This window comes from Lampris incognitus, chromosome 7 (genome assembly GCF_029633865.1).
Source record: "Lampris incognitus isolate fLamInc1 chromosome 7, fLamInc1.hap2, whole genome shotgun sequence".
Lineage (NCBI taxonomy): Eukaryota > Metazoa > Chordata > Actinopteri > Lampriformes > Lampridae > Lampris > Lampris incognitus.
In genome coordinates, this window is record NC_079217.1 from 31,189,036 (window position 1) to 31,207,231 (window position 18,196).

Consider the following 18,196-nt stretch of genomic DNA (forward strand, 5'->3'; position numbering starts at 1 on the left):
GTCTCTACTGATGCAGGGCTCCAAGCTACAAAATCTCTATTGATGCGGGGGGCCCCAAGCTACAGTTTATATTGATGTGTGGGCCCCAAGCTACAAAGTTTCTATTGATGCAGGGGCCCGAAGCTATAGTTTCTGTTGATGCAGGGTCCCCAAGCTACAAAGTCTCTATTGATGTGGGGCCCAAGCTACAGTCTCTACTGATGCAGGGCCCAAGCTACAGTTTCTATTGATGTGGGGTCAAAGCTACAAAGTCTCTATTGATGTAGGGCCCCAAGCTACAGTCTCTACTGATGCAGGGCACCAAGTTTTACTGTTTTGTTTTTGTTTTTTAGTTTTTTTTGTTTTACATTTAGCAATGTTTAGTATTGTTTGCATAGCCTATCTGATGGGGTGGGGTGGGGTGGGGTGGGGCAATGGACGTGCATGCCCCGGGGTCCCCTGGTGGGTTAATCTGGCCATGACTGTTCCGCCATATAAATGCGACATACACTATGAATGTTTGTTAAATACACACTAGTATGAGCTATATGATATCCCTTTATGTCTGAATGAACAGTGTATAATTACCTTTAAAAATGGTATTGAAATAAATTCTCTCATCAGCCTGATGGGAAAGGGAACCATTAACGGCCATGTCTTAACTACACCCAAACGGCACCCTATCGTCAATTTGCACGCAAAGCACATGGCACTAGCCAAATACAGCAGAAGGGGATGAGAACTCTGTGCCAGGCATGACTTAGTGTGTAATTAAGGCCTTGGCTTGAGAATGGCAAATCAACTTGCCTCATACCCCAGAGGAGTTATGAGGAGATGTGGAAAGGCAGCCGAAGGGTATGCAGGGGAAAGTCAACAGAGTTGCTCATTTTTTCCAGCCACTGCATTTATCCAATAATATTCGAAACAACATTGCAAATGTTTGGTGGTTGAAGTTTCTTATAAATGAATGGTGGAGTTTGTTTTGCGGGGGACCAAGAAGCCAGAGCCCTTAAGCTATGGTTCATCAAATCAAAACACTGATCAAAACGTTGAGCCTTTTTTGGATACACAGAGCTTTTTTTCTTTTCTTTTTTTTTCCTTTCCTTTCCTGGGCATACTGTATAAAGCTTTCTTTTTCATTTTCCTTTTTTTTTTTTTTACCCCCTCTTCCCCCTGTTTTACCTCATCAGACTTCAGCTTCCACTGATGATGCCCTGAAGGAGGATGTGTGTGGGTTGCATACCAAGCGGCATGAGACGGCTTTACAAATAAGCGGCCAAAGATGTTGGAAGGAGTATCAGCACTGTTGATTATGCATATATAAGTGACCTGTTCAGTAACCATGAACCACCCTACCACACTGTAGCTTTTCTGAAGGTTTTTTTTAATTTGATTTTATTTTTATTGCTGTGCATCAACAGCTCTGTTTGTCACCATAAATATGTCAATAAAATCAGTGATTTGGAGGGCTTTCCAAATAAAGCCAGATTCTCATCAAGGTGCAGAATGTATAATTTCTTCACTGGCATGAGGTAGAGATTGAGGTAGGAATTGTCACAACTTAATATCTATACTAATGATCATCTTTGTTGTGTAAAAGGATCATTTGGTCAATGATTTGGCCTATGCTTTCAAATGTACACTGGTGCACATAATCTGGGGTCACTACTAAATCTCCTGAAACACCTCTACACTACATGTATCACTGATTCATCTGTCAAAAATGTACCTTTTGACTTGGCTGATACCTGACCTGTCTTTGAGACTCTACTGCTGCTACATATCTACCAACTGACATCTAAAAGTTATCTTTCCATATGGACTTGGACAGTTCAGTTGCTTTCTATGGCAGCATTATATTATTACACTTGACTTTAGAGGAGTGACAGTCGAGGTATAATATCAGCCACATATAACATCTCTTCAACTTTTTTTTTTTCAATCCCCGTGAATACCTGTACCAAAATCACAGCAGAAAAAGGAAGCATTGTTGCATTGTAACCTTTTCCTTCCAGTTAGTCTAAAACTACACTTACTCTTGCATCAATTGTGGTATCACACTCTTACAACTACAGTCAGCAAGACGTTCTTTTTGGAACAATGGTCAACATTTGGTCACATGGATTGTGATGATGACATTTATAAAGGGTGTAATGGCATTTGAACACTGCATGACAGAGCACTGGCCTCAGACCTTGGTTGCACTTGTCATTATGCTAGTCCCTCTAGAGGAAAATATGGCCGTGGTTTGATGATATATTTGCATTTTCTGCTTTTTGCGTGCACTTTCAGGTGCCCGGTTGCGTCGAAAGTATCCAGATAAGTTCTGAACACAACACAAGCTTGTCCACATTGAGAGGTTGCCTGGCCGATCTGATCACGTCACAATGCAAACGTAATGTGACTTTTGAGTGTCCAGACTTGTTAGCTAACACAGCTTGGTGTGATCAGGTGCTCGAGATCACAATGAAATGACAAGTGTAACCGAGGCCTAAAACATGCCAGATATCAACGGAGAAAACTCAATTTCCATTTCTTTCTACATGTTCTCTGTCTGTTTCTCTTTGAGAATATTCATGTCTCTACTACTGACCTCTTCTGATAATATTCTGACAAAACCTCATCATAAAGCACAAAATACTTAGGTGGCCAGGATAGGAAAAACTGGTTGAAAACAATAGAATAACACGGCAACCATTATGTGTCACTTTTTAATATTATGTCGCTGATATCAATGTAAAAAAAAATTATATCATGACATGGCTGATAAATTGGTGAGAGTCAGACATAATTAAAGATGGTAAAGATGTGAAAAGTAGAAAAATGTGGATGGAGTCTTGACCTGATCTCCCATGTTGTTTGTTAGATCTTGCTTCTTGAACCTGTAATAGAGCTCATCATTTTGAGTGTTCCAGTTTTCACTCAGTCCAGACAGAAATCTTTTATCATGTCCCCACACACACACACACACACACACACACACACACACACACACACACACACACTTCTTCAGCCTTTGTTGACAGCCACTTCAAACAGCTGTCCTGGAGGGACATTAGAGGGTCTTGCCTGATAACTCCATCCAACATGCACCCTCTGCTCCAAGCCAGATCAATCCTGCCACACCAATAATGACTATTTTGCCTTGTTCACAAAGAGAGGAAAATACACCAGCTCTGTTGAGGTCCCGGCAGGCGATGAGCTCATTGCTAATCTCTACTGGCGAGCCGTGTAAAACTCTCTCTCCTCCACTTGACCACAGCCCCTCTGCCTTAGAAGATGACACACCAGTCTTCTCCCAGTGTCCTGCTCTTTGGGGGGCTTTGTTAGCATCTTCACCCACTCCCCATGCGGTGCAGGTAGTGTAAGGCCCGTGCCCCTGACAGTTCCTGCAGAGAGCCATCTCCATGTAGGCAGGCTGTTCAGGCACTGATAGATTCTTTTGCTCCCTCTGTCTGTTTTGTCTGTTTTTTGCTGTATTTAAAACCCGGCATTCTGTTTACTATAGGATTACTGCTTTTGTATGTTTCAAATTTGACAGCTGCTTCATTCAACTCCCCAGTGTGGAGACAGCGCGATAAGGCCGATATGGGTTTATAATCTTTTCCCTGCTTAAATCCTTTCCAAATCTTCTATTTCTCTCTTCCTTCCCATCATTCGTCGCCGGAAGATTACAGCGTTTTCCAGCACAACTCTTAGCGTTCGGCGGCAGGCTGCTGGGATGCTCTGGTAGGACTGCTAATGAAGGGAGCTGCTTCTTTGACAGCTGTTGAATCTGACGCAAAGGTTCCTCTATAAAGACCACAATCAAACACCCTTCACCACCACGTCACCCTCTCTGTGGGTGTGTCGCACACGTTGACGGCATGCTAAAAATAATTGGGTGACTGGTAAATATCACTCACAGAGAGGCGGAGGTTGATCTCTTTCGGAAACTCTTTTATCAGGGGTTTTTGGAAGATAGGTTTTACTGCGATATAGCCAAGGCAATACAATGTATTCAAATGTTGATGTTCGTTAATGGGCTTTTTCTGCTCAGGCCCCCTCCCAACTAAAATGGCTGTGCATTCACAGATTGCACTAGCTGATTAATTCTGAGCACAACTCTCAGGTTTTGCCTGTTGTGATTCCTCTGAGGGCCCTCGCATCCCACCGTGCAATATACAATCTCCTGACTAAATTTCCTGTTGAGGCGAGGCTGCAAGAGAACTGATGGATTAATATCAGCATAGCGGAGGCATTAAGCAACCATACATCCATCAACTTTTTTCTTTTACAAACTATGACTAATGGTTTGTTGGAGGGCATTAGCCACTGTATCACAGTTAGGCTTGGCTCTAAAACAGTCACTTCTTGAAATATAATATCCTATTGTGAAGAAGCAGCCCCCATTATGTATACATTGCGTTATCAGGAATGACAATGCAATTTTAATTTGTCACTGGAGGTGTCTGAACAACAATCATCTGAGCCTCTTACCTGTAGAGAGGGAAAACTGGCAATTAAGACATTTGCAACAACATGGCATTTTAAATTGATTTACTGTGGTCAGGACCCTTTGCCTGCATGGATTATGTTCAGTAGCGGGAGCAGACACTCCTGTAGCTTTGAGATGATGGTTAACACCTCTTGTTTACTTGCTGTCACTCCTCCAGGATTCTATATGATTTGAGGAGTCTAATCTCCCTCACGCAGGCGTTGCGTGTGTGTGTGTGTGTGTGTGTGTGAGAGAGATTTGTCAACACTTCCCATGGCTGTGTTGTTGGAGGACCTCAGCTCTTGTGAGGTAGTTTCAAACCACAGAGAAGGAATTCCTTCACAGAGGAACTCTTGGCCCTGCCTGGGTCTGTGACGGGAGCAGGACCCCCCCCCCCCACACACACACACACACACACGTGTCATTCTACTGATCTACATAATCAAAGGCCAACAGTCTTTTTGCTGTGGAACAACTGAATGTACAGATATCAGAGGGAAGCTGCATTTGCTACTCAACTCTCTGAGGACTACAGAAGTCTTTCTTATTAGGGGAGCAGTAAAAATGGCAACACTGCATATTTTCATGCAAAAAATAACCATTTGTATGAATATCAATGGGTGGCTTTTGTCCACCAAACATATTTCCTATTTAATGAGATAGTTAATGTGAATATGTGCGCTACTCATTGTTAGGCGGAGGATTACGCGGCTGTGTAGATATAGAGGCTTGAAGTGCAAACGTTGACACTTTCAAAAAGACTAAATAATGTAGCTAAAAAGCAGGCAGGGGAATGTGATAATGGATAAATGGCAAAATTGCATACAGCATTCAAATAATGAGTGGATATTTTTCCTTTTTTTTTCTTTTTTTTTTTTTTTTTACTAAAGCTGTTTTGATTTGTGTTTTTTCCCCCCCAAAGATTAAGAGGAGCCATTTCATTACAGATGCCTGGTTTTTCCATGAAGGTAAATACACTCTTTACAGTGCTGTCAAAATAAATAAAAATGTCTGCACAGTTTAGCTGTGTGTGTATTCAACGCCTCAAATAATGGGCCCAAAGTCAAAAACAATAAAGCAACCATCTTCATGGTGTTTAAAATGTTGTCAAAAGCCTTTACATTCCCTTGAAAGCATTGTAGCGATTGCATTTTACATGACTCATGTAATCCAAAGTACCCGCTAAATCTTCTGTGTACACATGCAGTCCAAATTTACACTTTCCATTGCCATTACATAACTCATTGAGCATCTTAATCAGCAAAATGGAATCACTCTTAGCTGCCAGGTCAGGGCTTTGGGACAGCAGATGGTATTTACCTTTACAGTGCACTCACACTGCCCACCCTCCACCTGACAGTATTCATCATGTGTCTTGCTGAGCATATTGAAAATAGGTGCAAGTCTGGAGGCATTTCTATTTTGTCTTTGCCATCTTGAAAACATGTCTTTATTATTTTTACTTTTGTATCAAATATTTGTTCTGTTGTTAAGTGTGTTCTCATAGGCATCGGACCTGCTTCCTCATCAGGTCACAGGTTTCAGCTGAACTACAGCAAGCCGTTATTGTTATTATTATGATGATTATGATGATGATGATTATCATTATTATTATTATTATATTATTCTGCACCTTATGACAGCGATGCAACTGACGTCAGCAGTAAGTTCACTTGTTAACTGCTTTTCTTGGTTTAGATTCACTTTGTTTTTGTTTTGTTTTTTTCAATAAGTATATTAACATCTAGCCATGTGATTGCTATTACCTTAGGTTTTTTCTTATACTATATAATAGGAGAAGGTCTGTGGAAACTTCCCTAATTTACCCAAGTCAACTGGGAAATGAGAACACAGCTACCAAATAAGAAAAAAAACTGCATACACCAAATGTTTGGACAGCAATATTATGAACGCACATTTTCATAAAAAGACAATGTTATGAGAACAAATATTAAAAAAAAGGATAGCAATATTATTAACACACACATTCACGAAAGAGCAAATCACTTCAAAAGTTTCTGGCCAGAGTGAAGTTAAAGTTACTGTGTGAATGTTAGTGGTGAAATCAACAAAAGCCTTCAGAATTCAAACAGCAGGTACATTGGTCTTGTTATACACGGCTCTGTGTGCTGCACCAATCCTCTCAGCGCTGAAAGAACCGCTCCTGAGTCATCCTGTGGCCCCCTGGCTCAGTAAGGCAACCCTCTAATCAGCAACACACTCACCATCCACATCATCACATCCTGCAGTGTGATGGACTATCTGTGTAATGTAAAAGCTAAACAAGGAGAGTCTTATCACAAAACTAATTCAGAGCTGGCCTCTGGGTAGCGTAACGGTCTATTCCGTTGCCTACCAACATGGGGCTCGCCAGCTCGAATCCCCGTGTTACCTCCGGCTTGGTTGGGCGCCCCCACAGACACAATTGGCCGTGTCTGAGGGTAGGAAGCCGGATGTGGGTATGTGTCCTGGTCATTGCACTAGTGCCTCCTTTAGTCAGTCGGGGCGCCTGTTGGGGGGGGTAGCGTGATCCTCCCACGCGCTACGTCCCCCTGACGAAACTCCTCACTATCAGGTGAAAAGAAGTAGCTGGCGACTCCACATGTATCAGAGGAAGCATGTGGTAGTCTGCAGCCCTCCCCGGATCGGCAGAGGGGGCGGAGCAACAACCGCGACAGCTCAGAAGAGTGGGGTAATTTGCCGGGTACAATTGGGGAGAAAAAGGGGGTGGGGAACAGTCAACACACACTGAGATAATGACATTAGATACTAGTAACGGCAAATAATATGGAATAATATGACAAATTATATTCATGATACAGCTAGGGTTGCCAGCTCCTTGAAATGGAAATAAAGAACAGGCGACAGGGACGGGGGTTGGATGGACAGGGCGGCGTGGGCATAACAAGTATAATGTGCCTTACACTCTAATAATAACAATAATAATAATAACAATAATAATAATGATAAATCAATCTTATATAGCGCTCTTCTAACACTCAAAGTCGCTTTACAATAAACGGGGTGAAACAAGACAACAGATAAACATAGTGTAAACTACTAATAAGACACGTTAGCCCCTAGCTAACGGGTCTGACCCTTTAGTCGAGCGGTTAGTGATGTCGCCTTGTGGTGCAGTACACCCCGTATCGAATCCCGCACCGGGCAAGAAAATAACCGGTTACAATAGCACAAACATACAGGGGTAGATGGGAAGGGGGGGTCTACGAGAGGGAGAAGCGGCAGCCACACACGACGCCAGCACTACTTTCCGACTTTGACAGATACAAAAGGGCAAGAAAAACAAAAAACAACAGCACTGTAGACGTTGATTTTCTGTAAGGGTTCACTCCCGTAGCCTATTCCTCTCCCGAAGTATCCACTAGGCAGTGGCACTGTTTAACCCATAGCTGGGGGCTGGTTCGTGGGTATCAGGGAATATCCACATGCCGGTGGGCCCGCATACCGCACGTCTAGGGGCCAGACCTCCTCGAGTCCCTTGTAGTTCAGCCAGGGTCCATGTGTCCCCACGAGGACTCACAATATAGGGCTTGCTGTTGGAGAGGTTATTTACTGGCAGGGAGAGACTTATGTGCTCAGCTCTCCTATTCGCATTTCTGCTAATCAGCGGTGAAGGTTGAGAGTGAGACGTGACAGGCACAGAACACTACACTAACATACTAGACGCTTCACAACAACCCCACTTCTTAACTTCTTAACCCCACACTTAACTATACACACACACACACATAATAATAATAATAACACACATCATCCTTTCTCACGACATTCAATACACCGATTGGAAGGTACAGATGGCTGAGACTCCTATTTGGACTAAAATGCACACCAGAAATTTTCCAACATATCATGGATGAAATGCTCGAGGGCATTGGAGGAACCGTCCGTGTGATGGATGATATTCTCATAGCAGCCCCCATAGCGGAGGAGCACGATGCAATCCTGTGCAGAGTAGTCGAGAGAGCAACAAGTTACAATCTGAGGCTCAACTTCAACAAATGTCACATTCGTCAAGCAGCAGTGCTATATGTGGGACATATAATAATGGCAGATGGACTGAAACCAGACCCTGTGAAAGTTGAGGCAGTACAACGCATGTCGCCGCCAACAGACAAAGATGGTGGCTGCCGCTTTTTGGGCTTTGTAATGTACTTGTCAAAGTTCATACCAAAACTCAGTGAAGAGGAAGCTCCATTGTGTCAGCTCTTCAAGAGCAATTTGGAGTTTGCATGGCAGCCAGCACAGCAGCGATCTTTTGACAAACTCAAGGAGTTGTGCACACATTCACCAGTGCTGAAGTTTTTCGACCCCACAAAGCCTTTCGAAATATACTGTGATGCCAGCTGCAGTGGAGTAGGAGCGGTTTTGCTCCAGGACAGTCACCCCGCTGCCTTCTCATCCAGGTCACTGACTGACGCAGAAACGTGCTATGCCCAAATTGAAAAGGAGAGGCTCGCCATTGTGCATGCCTGCATCAAGTTTCACAACTACAAATTTGGAATGCATGTCACAGTATACAATGACCACAAGCCTCTTGAAGATATCTTTAAAAAAAAATCACTGCTGTCTACCCTCATGCACATCCAGGGAATGCATCTTCGACTACAATGGTATGATTTAACAGTCAAATACAAGAGAGGAAAGGACATAGAGCTGCCTGACACATTGTCCATAGCACAGCTTCCTGAGAGCACGCCTGAGATGGATGGCCTAGAGTGTGTCTCCATGCTCAATTATGTTGCAGTTAGCGACCAGAAGTATACAGAACTGCAGGAGTGCACAAAATAAGAGTGAAGCTGTCTTCAACAGACAATTCAGCATGGCTGGCCAGAACACAGATGGGAAGTGCCAATTCCTGTTCAGCCATATTGGCACTCGAGAAGCCAGCTTGTGTTATCTGATGGAATTATACAAAGGATAACGTACAGTAGTGCCCCCACCATGCAAGAGCACATGCTAAGGCTTACAAACCAATCTCACTTAGGGATAGTGAAGAGTAAATAGTGAGCCCGTGAAGTACTGTACTGGCCAGGCATGAGTGCTGAAATCGAAGAAATGGTCAGAAATTGCAGCAAGTGTGCTGATTTCCAAAATAAACTGCCCAGACAACTACTCAAGCCAACAGAAATGCCAGAGCTGCCATTTCAGAAGGCGGCATCAGATCTGTTTGAGTTTGAAGGCAAACCGTATATCTCCCTAGTGGATTACTACTCAAAATGTATGGAAGTAAATGAACTGAAAGACATGCACAGTCACACCACCATAGAGACGCTAAAAGCTCAGTTTAGCAGGCATGGCATCCCTGCCACTTTATGGACAGACAACGGTCCGCAGTATTCCTCAGAGGAATTTAAAGACTTCTGTAAGAGTTATGGTATTTCACACAAGACATCTTCACCACACATGCCACACTAAAGTGGTGAAGCACAGTGTGCAGTGCAAACTGTGAAGAGTCTGTGGTGTAAAACACCAGACAAACACCTTGCAGTGTTGGACTACAAAACTACTCCATTGGAGTCAGTAGGCCTGTTGCCGGCTCAACTGCTCATGGGCAGGAGGCCACATAATAAGTTGCCTGCTGCTCTTGTGCTACTCGCACTAACAGCCTATGACCCTCTGGCAACCACACATGGTCCCCAGGAGTTGTAGTTAAACCACACAGTGCTCCTCAGTCCTATGTTGTGGACTGTGGGAACAAGGAGTACTGCCACAACAGCCAACACCTCTGCAAAAGCACCACAGCCGCCAAGCGCCCACACCACTGGGTTCAGGATGAACCTTGGACTGAACTGTCAGATCCTCCAACTGAGAAGGGGCCACAACCTCCATCTCTTCCTGAACTGCCACACTCTCCACCAAAAATACCTTTGAGCCCCACTCAAGCCCAGCCAGCTGAACAGCTTACTACTAGGCAGGGCAGATTTGTGAAGCACACTGAAAGACTGAATCTATAAGTGTTAGAGTTTGAGTTGAGTTTGATGTTTTGAGTTGCTTCTCTCACCTTGAGAAAGTGAAGTGCTGGTAAACACTCCTTCCAAGTCATTGTGTGTAGAATCACATTTATATTTAAACAGGTATTTTGTTTATTGACACAAGTAAAGTTAAATTAATATTTATTTTTGTTTAAGAGGGAAGATGTAACATATTATGTTTACCTTGCATAGCTGCAGTCTTTTCTGTCCCTACACGGCACCCGTAGCTCTATTCACACTGTGAAATAAACAAGCTGGCTCCCAACTGAGACTTGTGTCCTGTTTTAAGTGCATTACAAGCAGCATGTCCCGAAATTAGCAAAAATGTGTTGGCCATACCTTAGATCTACTTGCACCATAAACTAGCGCCGGCACCATCGACTGTATTATGACCCCAAAACTAGAGCCCATGTGCAAAGAATGTTGAATCGGTTAAATAATAAATGGACTGCATTTATATAGCGCTTTTCTAGTCTACGACCACTCAAAGTGCTTTACAGTGTACACCTCACATTCACCCATTCACACACTGATGGTGAAGGCTGCCATGCAAGGTGCCAACTTGCTTATAAGGAGCAGTGTCTTGCTCATGAACGCTTCAACACCCTCTCTACAGGAGTCAGGAATCAAACCAGCATCCTTCAGATGACCTGCTCTACCTCCTGAGCCATGCCACCCCAGTTCATCTGGATACAACATTTATTGACAGATACGTTTCATCACTCATCTAGGTAACCTCTTCAGTCATTTGACTGTAGAAATTGTATTCAGATGAACTGATTCAATCTTCTTTGATTTTCTTACCTGGATTATTGAGCATGCATCAACACATAGAGCCAACAGAGTTTTGTTGACATTACATAGTGCCATCAGTGTGTGAATGGGTGAATGTGAGGCGTAGCCACATCATCTGCAAAGAGCAGAGCAGAAATGCTCTTCGCAGATGATGTGGTTTTGTTGGCTTCATCAGAATGCGACCTCCGGCACACACTGTGGCGGTTCGCAGCTGAGTGTGAAATGGCTGGGATGAGAATCAGTACCTCCAAGTCTGAGGCCATGGTTCTCTACTGGAAAATGGTGGATTGCTCCCTCTGGGTTGGGGATGAGTTATTGTCTCAAGTGAAGGAGTTCGAGTATTTCGGGGTCTTGTTCATGAGTGAGGGTAGGATGGAGCGGGAGATTGACAGGTGGATTGGTGCAGCATCAGCAGTAATGCAGACGTTGTACCGGACCATTGTGTTGAAGAAGGAGCTGAGCCAGGAGGCAAAGCTCTCAATTTACCAGTCAATCTTCATTCCAATCCTCACCGATGGTCATGAGCTTTGAGTAGTGTCCAAAAGGGTGAGATCGCGGATACAAGCGGCTGAAATTAGTTTCCTTCGTAGGGTGTCTGTGCTGAGCCTTAGGGTGAGGAGCTTGGACATCCGGAGGGAGCTTGGAGTAGAGCCACTGCTCCTTTGCATCGAAAGGAGCCAGTTGAGATGGTTCGGGCATCTGATTAGGATGCGTCCTAGGCGCCTTCCTTTGGAGGTTTACCGGGCACGGCCAACTGGAAGGAGACCCCGGGGTAGACCAAGAACACGCTGGAGGGACTACATGTCCAATCTGGCTTGGGAACACCTTGAAGTCCCCTAGGAGGAGCTGGAGGGCGTTGCTGGGGAGAGGGACATCTGAAGTGCCCTACTTAGCTTGCTGCCACCGCGACACAACCCCGGAAAAGTGGCTGAAGATGAGATGTAATGAGATATATAGTGCCAAGTATTTGCGTATCCGTGTGTGCAGTGCTGAGATGTAAGCTTTCCTATGTAATCATCCATCTAGATTGACTCTTTCTTACAGTAGTTTGTGCTTTGAGCCTCTGGTGTTGTTTCCGAGCCTCACCTGAGCTCTGTTCATATATTGACATGTGTCCATTCAGCTTGGTAGCTATTATGTCTAATGGGAGTTTCCGTACCATGGAGAGGCAGGTTATTGGCTGGTACATTAGATGGTGCTGTTGCTTTGTGGAAGTCTTTCATGATCAGTACTGGGAGTCTGCTGTTAGTAGCTCGTTATCTGTGCTGCTAGGGCAATGCTAATAGCCTCTTCAGCTAGTAGATGTGGATCATATTAGAACCTGGTACCATCTGTCTCTTCATGTATGTGACTCATTGTCAGATGTCTGCTACTGTGACAGTGACTGCTTCTTGTTCTGGGAGATTACTGTGGTCTGCTTTTTAGTCTATTAGGCACTTGGAATTGGTGTGATGTGAGTCTTTCTCCCATTTGCTCTTCCAGTATTGCTCACTTTCAACTTTGGATGAGTCTTCTCTTGGTATATTATTGCACCACAACAGGGAGTGCAGTTTTGATGGTTCTTTAGAGAAAAAGGCATTTATCATTGTGGCCTCTAATTCCTTTGTATACTTTTTCTCCTTATTCTGATTCTCAGAGCTGCAGCTTTTCTTTTTCTTTTTCTTGCAGTCTCCAGGGCCTCAGTAGTAGACATTGTATATTGTATTTATTCAGTAGCCAGGGTCTGTCTTGATCATTACACAATTCTGCAGTTGAACCAGCATACTAGCCTCTGAATATTGTCTTTAACTCTTTTTCCAGTCTTCACTTCCAATAATCACACTGTCTATTGCTTGCCATCCTGATCTTATAGCTGAGCATCTATAGGATCATGATTACTGTGGCGTTTACCAGCTAACCTTTTTCAGTTATGGTAATAGTGAGGATTGTGAGTGGTGCTGCATTGGCATTTCCCCTTATACTGTCCAATGATAGCATCTCACTGTGCCTAGGTAGTCTAGTCCAGGGCTTGTTCATGATCATCATGTCAGCAGCTGTGCCATATGAGGAATCTGGCATAGGTGCTGGTCTGATCTTACATTCGTCTATGGGTTTCATGTAGCAGTTTTATGTAGGAACTATTTTCTTAGACCGAACTACACCTACATGAAACTGCTCACAACAAGGTCTGTGGATTATCTTGAGTGACTGGGTCATGATTTTTGGAAAGATACATTACTGTTGAGTTTTTCAAATTTATTTTTTTGGCACTTTGAGCAACATAAGCTGAGTGCCATCAAGTTCCATTGTATTCAAGAGAAGGCAGACATCTAACTCTATGGTCGATATCTCTAAAACTCAGCAACTCCACCACCAAAACAATCTAGATGGATACATAGCACTACAAGTAAGAGGAAAAACATGCATTTTTGATTTTGGGGTGAACTGTTTCTTTTAAATTGCTGGTTGTTCAAAAACAGTCAAAATAATTGAAATTACACAGTCCAATTACTTATTTCATTTACTTGAAATGCAATGGTAATCTCCAGTGTGGTTAGGAAAAGCAAAGGCGGTTTTGGGAAAAAAAATACTTTTAAGGGGAACATTGCTATTAAAGGAACTCTTTAAAGATTGAGTCAACTTATTATGATTTTAGTGGCCTGGATAAATTGATTTGAAAGTTATTTTTCTCAAGCTGCTAAATGTCATGTACTTTTTTGTGGGCAAGACTGAGTGGTAGCTCACAGCTCAAGTCAACATGATTGATGTAAGAGCCTATTTTGTCTATTGCATCAGTATTTCTTATAAAACACAGATCAATGGATACTTTTAAACACTTGCTAATGTGGGATATACTGTATGTGAAATGGAGTCAGAAATGCCAGACCACCCCTGAAGGTGGGCTGTGTACTACACGATAAGATAAGAAGAGTAATGATTGACTCTCACCTTCCAGTGGTTCGACAACACTAATAATTGTGTGCATTGTAATGATATCATGGAATCAGGATATCTTTTGAATTGAATTGGTGAGCAATGCACAAAATGCCTCCTTTACAATATCTTCTTGCACTCATTTGAAATATGCCACAGCCGGTACAGGCATGTAAAATTGTTTAAATGCAGCTGGAGGAGGAATAAGATCGGAACGATATTGAGCTCATGCATAAAAGAACATTTTATCCTTTCCACTAGATGTATCAGTATACTGATGCATTTTAGATGTAAACAGTTTTACAAAATGTATTTTATTGCAATGTAGTGGGGTGTTTTCAAAGTAAGCTCCCTCACTCCTTGCCAGATAAAACTAACAGTGCCACAGAAATGCTGTGGCACTCACCTCACTTAACGAAGAACACATAATCCATTATTAAATAATACAAATTTGGTCTGTATATAACCTCCCCAAAGTGTTCAACTTTTCTATCTCACTCTTTTTCACATTCTCTCTTTTTTCACATCCTTCTTTCCCTCTGTCTTTTTTTCTGTCCTTCCCCTCTCTCTCTCTCTCTCTCTCTCTCTCTCTCTCTCTCTCTCTCTCTCTCTCTCTCTCTCTCTCTCTCTCTCTCTCTCTCTCTCTCTCTCTCTCTCTCTCTCTCTCTCTCACACATACACACAAATAGAATTTAAACAATTAGTGGTGTATAATAGGCTGTGGCCAGCCAATTGCTATTCAATTAAAAATACTGCAATTTTATGATGGCAGATACTCTTGAAAAGTGCACTAGATCTAATGTACTGAAATTAGAATTGACCATATAATATGCACGGAGAATTGCAGAATATGGTTTTCCACTTGCTGCCCTATAGGAATACTGCATAAAGCATGGCCCATCAGCACTGCAGCCAACATTTTATTACCAGATGGCAAAATGATGGAGGGAGGGGGTGATGGGGGGGGGGTGAATGGCATCACTGCACACCATAGCAGCCTGAGTGAGACTAGCAATTGAATGCAACCTAAAATGTTTGTGACTCAGCGGATGTTGTCTTGGGGCTGGTACAAACTAATCGCTTCCCATGAATAATGCGGTGAAAAGTCATTTCACTGCACTAGTTTTCAACTCAGAGCCATTTTCTCTAGGCACCTCTCTCAACGGAAGCAACTTTTACTTTGTAGCAAATAATTCATTTTCACACCTCTGCCTCTACAGATTTCCAATTCTGACAAAACAGTGGGGAAAAAATGATCTTCTTTTGTCCCTGACCACGTAACTCTGTAACTCTAGCCATATGATATCCTCAGGAGTTGGCTTTCTCTTAGCTAGTAAGTTGCATTATTCTCTGAAAGGACGCTGTACTTTAGAGTAGGTGTCAGTCTAAAATATGTGGTAGAGTCTGTTAACTTTGTCTAACTACACATTGCTTTAAGTTGTGAATGCTGGAGATTTGTTAACTATTGTCTGTGTGAGGAGAAGAGAGTTAGCAGTAACAATTGTCAACAGCTGTCAATGCTGGTTGTCACACACCTACATCCAACAAGCATACATGTTATTATCTGCAGCTGTGTTTATCCTGCTGTGCTAACTTCACAGAGTACCAAGACCAGCATGCCACATTTTAACCTTGACGTTGTTTTTAACCTGACAATGTCAGCAAACTCACTCAAATCGTCTATGGTTTAGTTATTCTTTAATAATATCGTTTTGTACCTGTCTCAGTTCAGTTTGATAAAAAGAGACACATATGCATCAATTAATTTATTTTGAGAACCAGAAGGTAGACAGTTCAACCTTTTGAGCTAACCCCAACTCAGAAATGAAATGTACAAGGGCTAAATACTCTTGGTCCTAAATACCAGTATGGAAGCTAGCTTAGCTAGCTGTTAGACTATTAACTAAATGCAAATGGGTTGTGACTTTTGTTATCAAGTCTCTAAGTTTTCTGTCAGTCACTTTGGCAAATATAGTGTTGTTTCTTCTTTCTTCTTTTGGCTTGTTCCCAGGGGCCACCACAGTGGATTTTATAGTTTCCATCGATACCCTGTGAGGGCACAGCAGCGAGCCTCGACTGATCCAGTCTGGTCTTGTCGATCTGCATTACGATTTGGCAACATTTTATGTCAGATGCCTTTCCTGACACAACCACTAACCCTACGGATGGGGGCACAGGTAAAGCGCTGGATGCCATCCCAGTATTCACTGACTTAGCAAACTTAAGGCAAAATCAATGTTGCTATCTAACATCAGTTTTTTTGTCTGGCATAGTCAGGTAAACTGATTAAACAACTCCTCTTTTAAAGCTTCAACATTCAATTTACCAATATGATAAGGTACCATGTCCACAGGACACAGCTTTCAAAGTTGAAAGTTATCAAAGTGCACTATTTCCCTAGAAAAACAATACAAGAATACAGGAAGAACTTTTCCACAGTCCTTCAATGGACACACAGCCTATGTGTACTGCACACAAATTTGCCAAGTCCTTACTTACTAGGACTCACAATAATAGTGGTTTGTGTCTCTGAAACTGTGCTCCCTTGGTTTTGTCATTGTGTACCCGTTTCTTGTACCATAGGCAGAAATCACAGTGTGGGTGGGCACAAAGAAAATAAGACGGGCCTAGCCTGTCTAAGACCAATCATACTTGACAGGTTCTGAAACAAATACATTAACCAAAATAGGCCATTACATCAATACTTGACTGGATTTACACAGTTTAATCATACAAGCCTTATATATCATCAGAGGTAATGTTACACGCACCATGACGAGCATTAACAGCATCGCATAGCTTGGCACGGCGGCCATATGTTCACACACACACAGCTGACATATGCAAGAGCATCATTAATCAAGCATTTGGATAGAGGTACAAACAGGGCCACTGACACCGGTAGAACACCGGGTCAGTTGTTCTGGGCTCTGGGTCAAGGAAGGGTCCAACACCAATGACTCCCACCGGTGCCGCTCTGTCAGCCATTGGAGCACAATGACAGACATCATATAGCACCGTTGGAGCACGGGAAACTGTGCGAGCCTGGTCAGAATTGAGGTCCAGACTAGAAAGGAGGTTTACATGCACACCACCTTTGGGCTGTATAAACTTTGTTAAAAGAAAGACTCAACATATAAACTCTCAACATATAAACTTTATAAACACTCAACATATAAACTTTGTTAAAAGAAACACTCAACAGTAGGGAACGTGCTCAACAAATAAGGAGCAAAATAATCCAGTGAGTCAATTAAATTCTTTATGAGACAGTACAAGCCTGTTTCATGCCATTCATGTCAATCTGATGATTGCTTATGGCATGAATAGAGTCTCATAAAAAAATTACTTGACTCACTGGAATATATATATATAGCGTTTTGTTTTTGTTTTTCCCGAAGCTGTCAATGGTGTTATAAGTGCTCAACTAATGAGGAGTGGAATATCAACACAGATACAGGAACAAAGTTTTAATGCCTTGCAGTACAGGCCTGTTTCGTGCGTTGTGCACTCATCAGCTGCTAATGTGGTTAACAAAGAATCATACAGTTTACGTTGTCCAGCGTCACGCCACTAATTTGGGTTGGACAGCAACCAATCAGAGGAGAAAACATTCAAACTATAACAACCAATGGGGTAGATACTTATGATGCACAACAACCAATGTGTGTGTGTGTGTGTGTGTGTGTGCAACCAACATGTTTGTGTGTGTATATACAGTGCCTCCGGAAAGCATTCACACCCCTTCACTTTCCCCACATTTTGTTATGTTACAGCCTTATTCCAAAATGGATTAAATTCCTTTTTTTTCTCATTAATCTGCACACAATACCCCATAATGACAAAGTGAAAAAGATTTTGTAGAAATTTTTGCAAATTTATTAAAAATAAAAAACTGGAATATTGCATGTACATAAGTATTCACACCCTTTGCTATGACACTCAAAATTGAACTCAGGTTCATCCTGTTTCCACTGATCATCCTTGAGATGTTTCTACATCTGGATTGGAGTCCACCTCTAGTAAATTCAATTGATTG

General features: G+C 42.5%; 1 long non-coding RNA gene across 1 annotated transcript in view; it reads left to right on the top strand.

Moving 5' to 3' along the window:
* The window catches only part of LOC130116167 (uncharacterized), a 64,605-nt gene extending 48,298 nt beyond the window's left edge, over nt 1–16,307 (top strand). The window contains exon 3 of the long non-coding RNA XR_008810542.1: nt 16,169–16,307. This is a non-coding gene — a long non-coding RNA (uncharacterized LOC130116167). The remainder of the gene's footprint in view (nt 1–16,168) is intronic.
* Nucleotides 16,308–18,196: the final 1,889 nt, after the last annotated feature.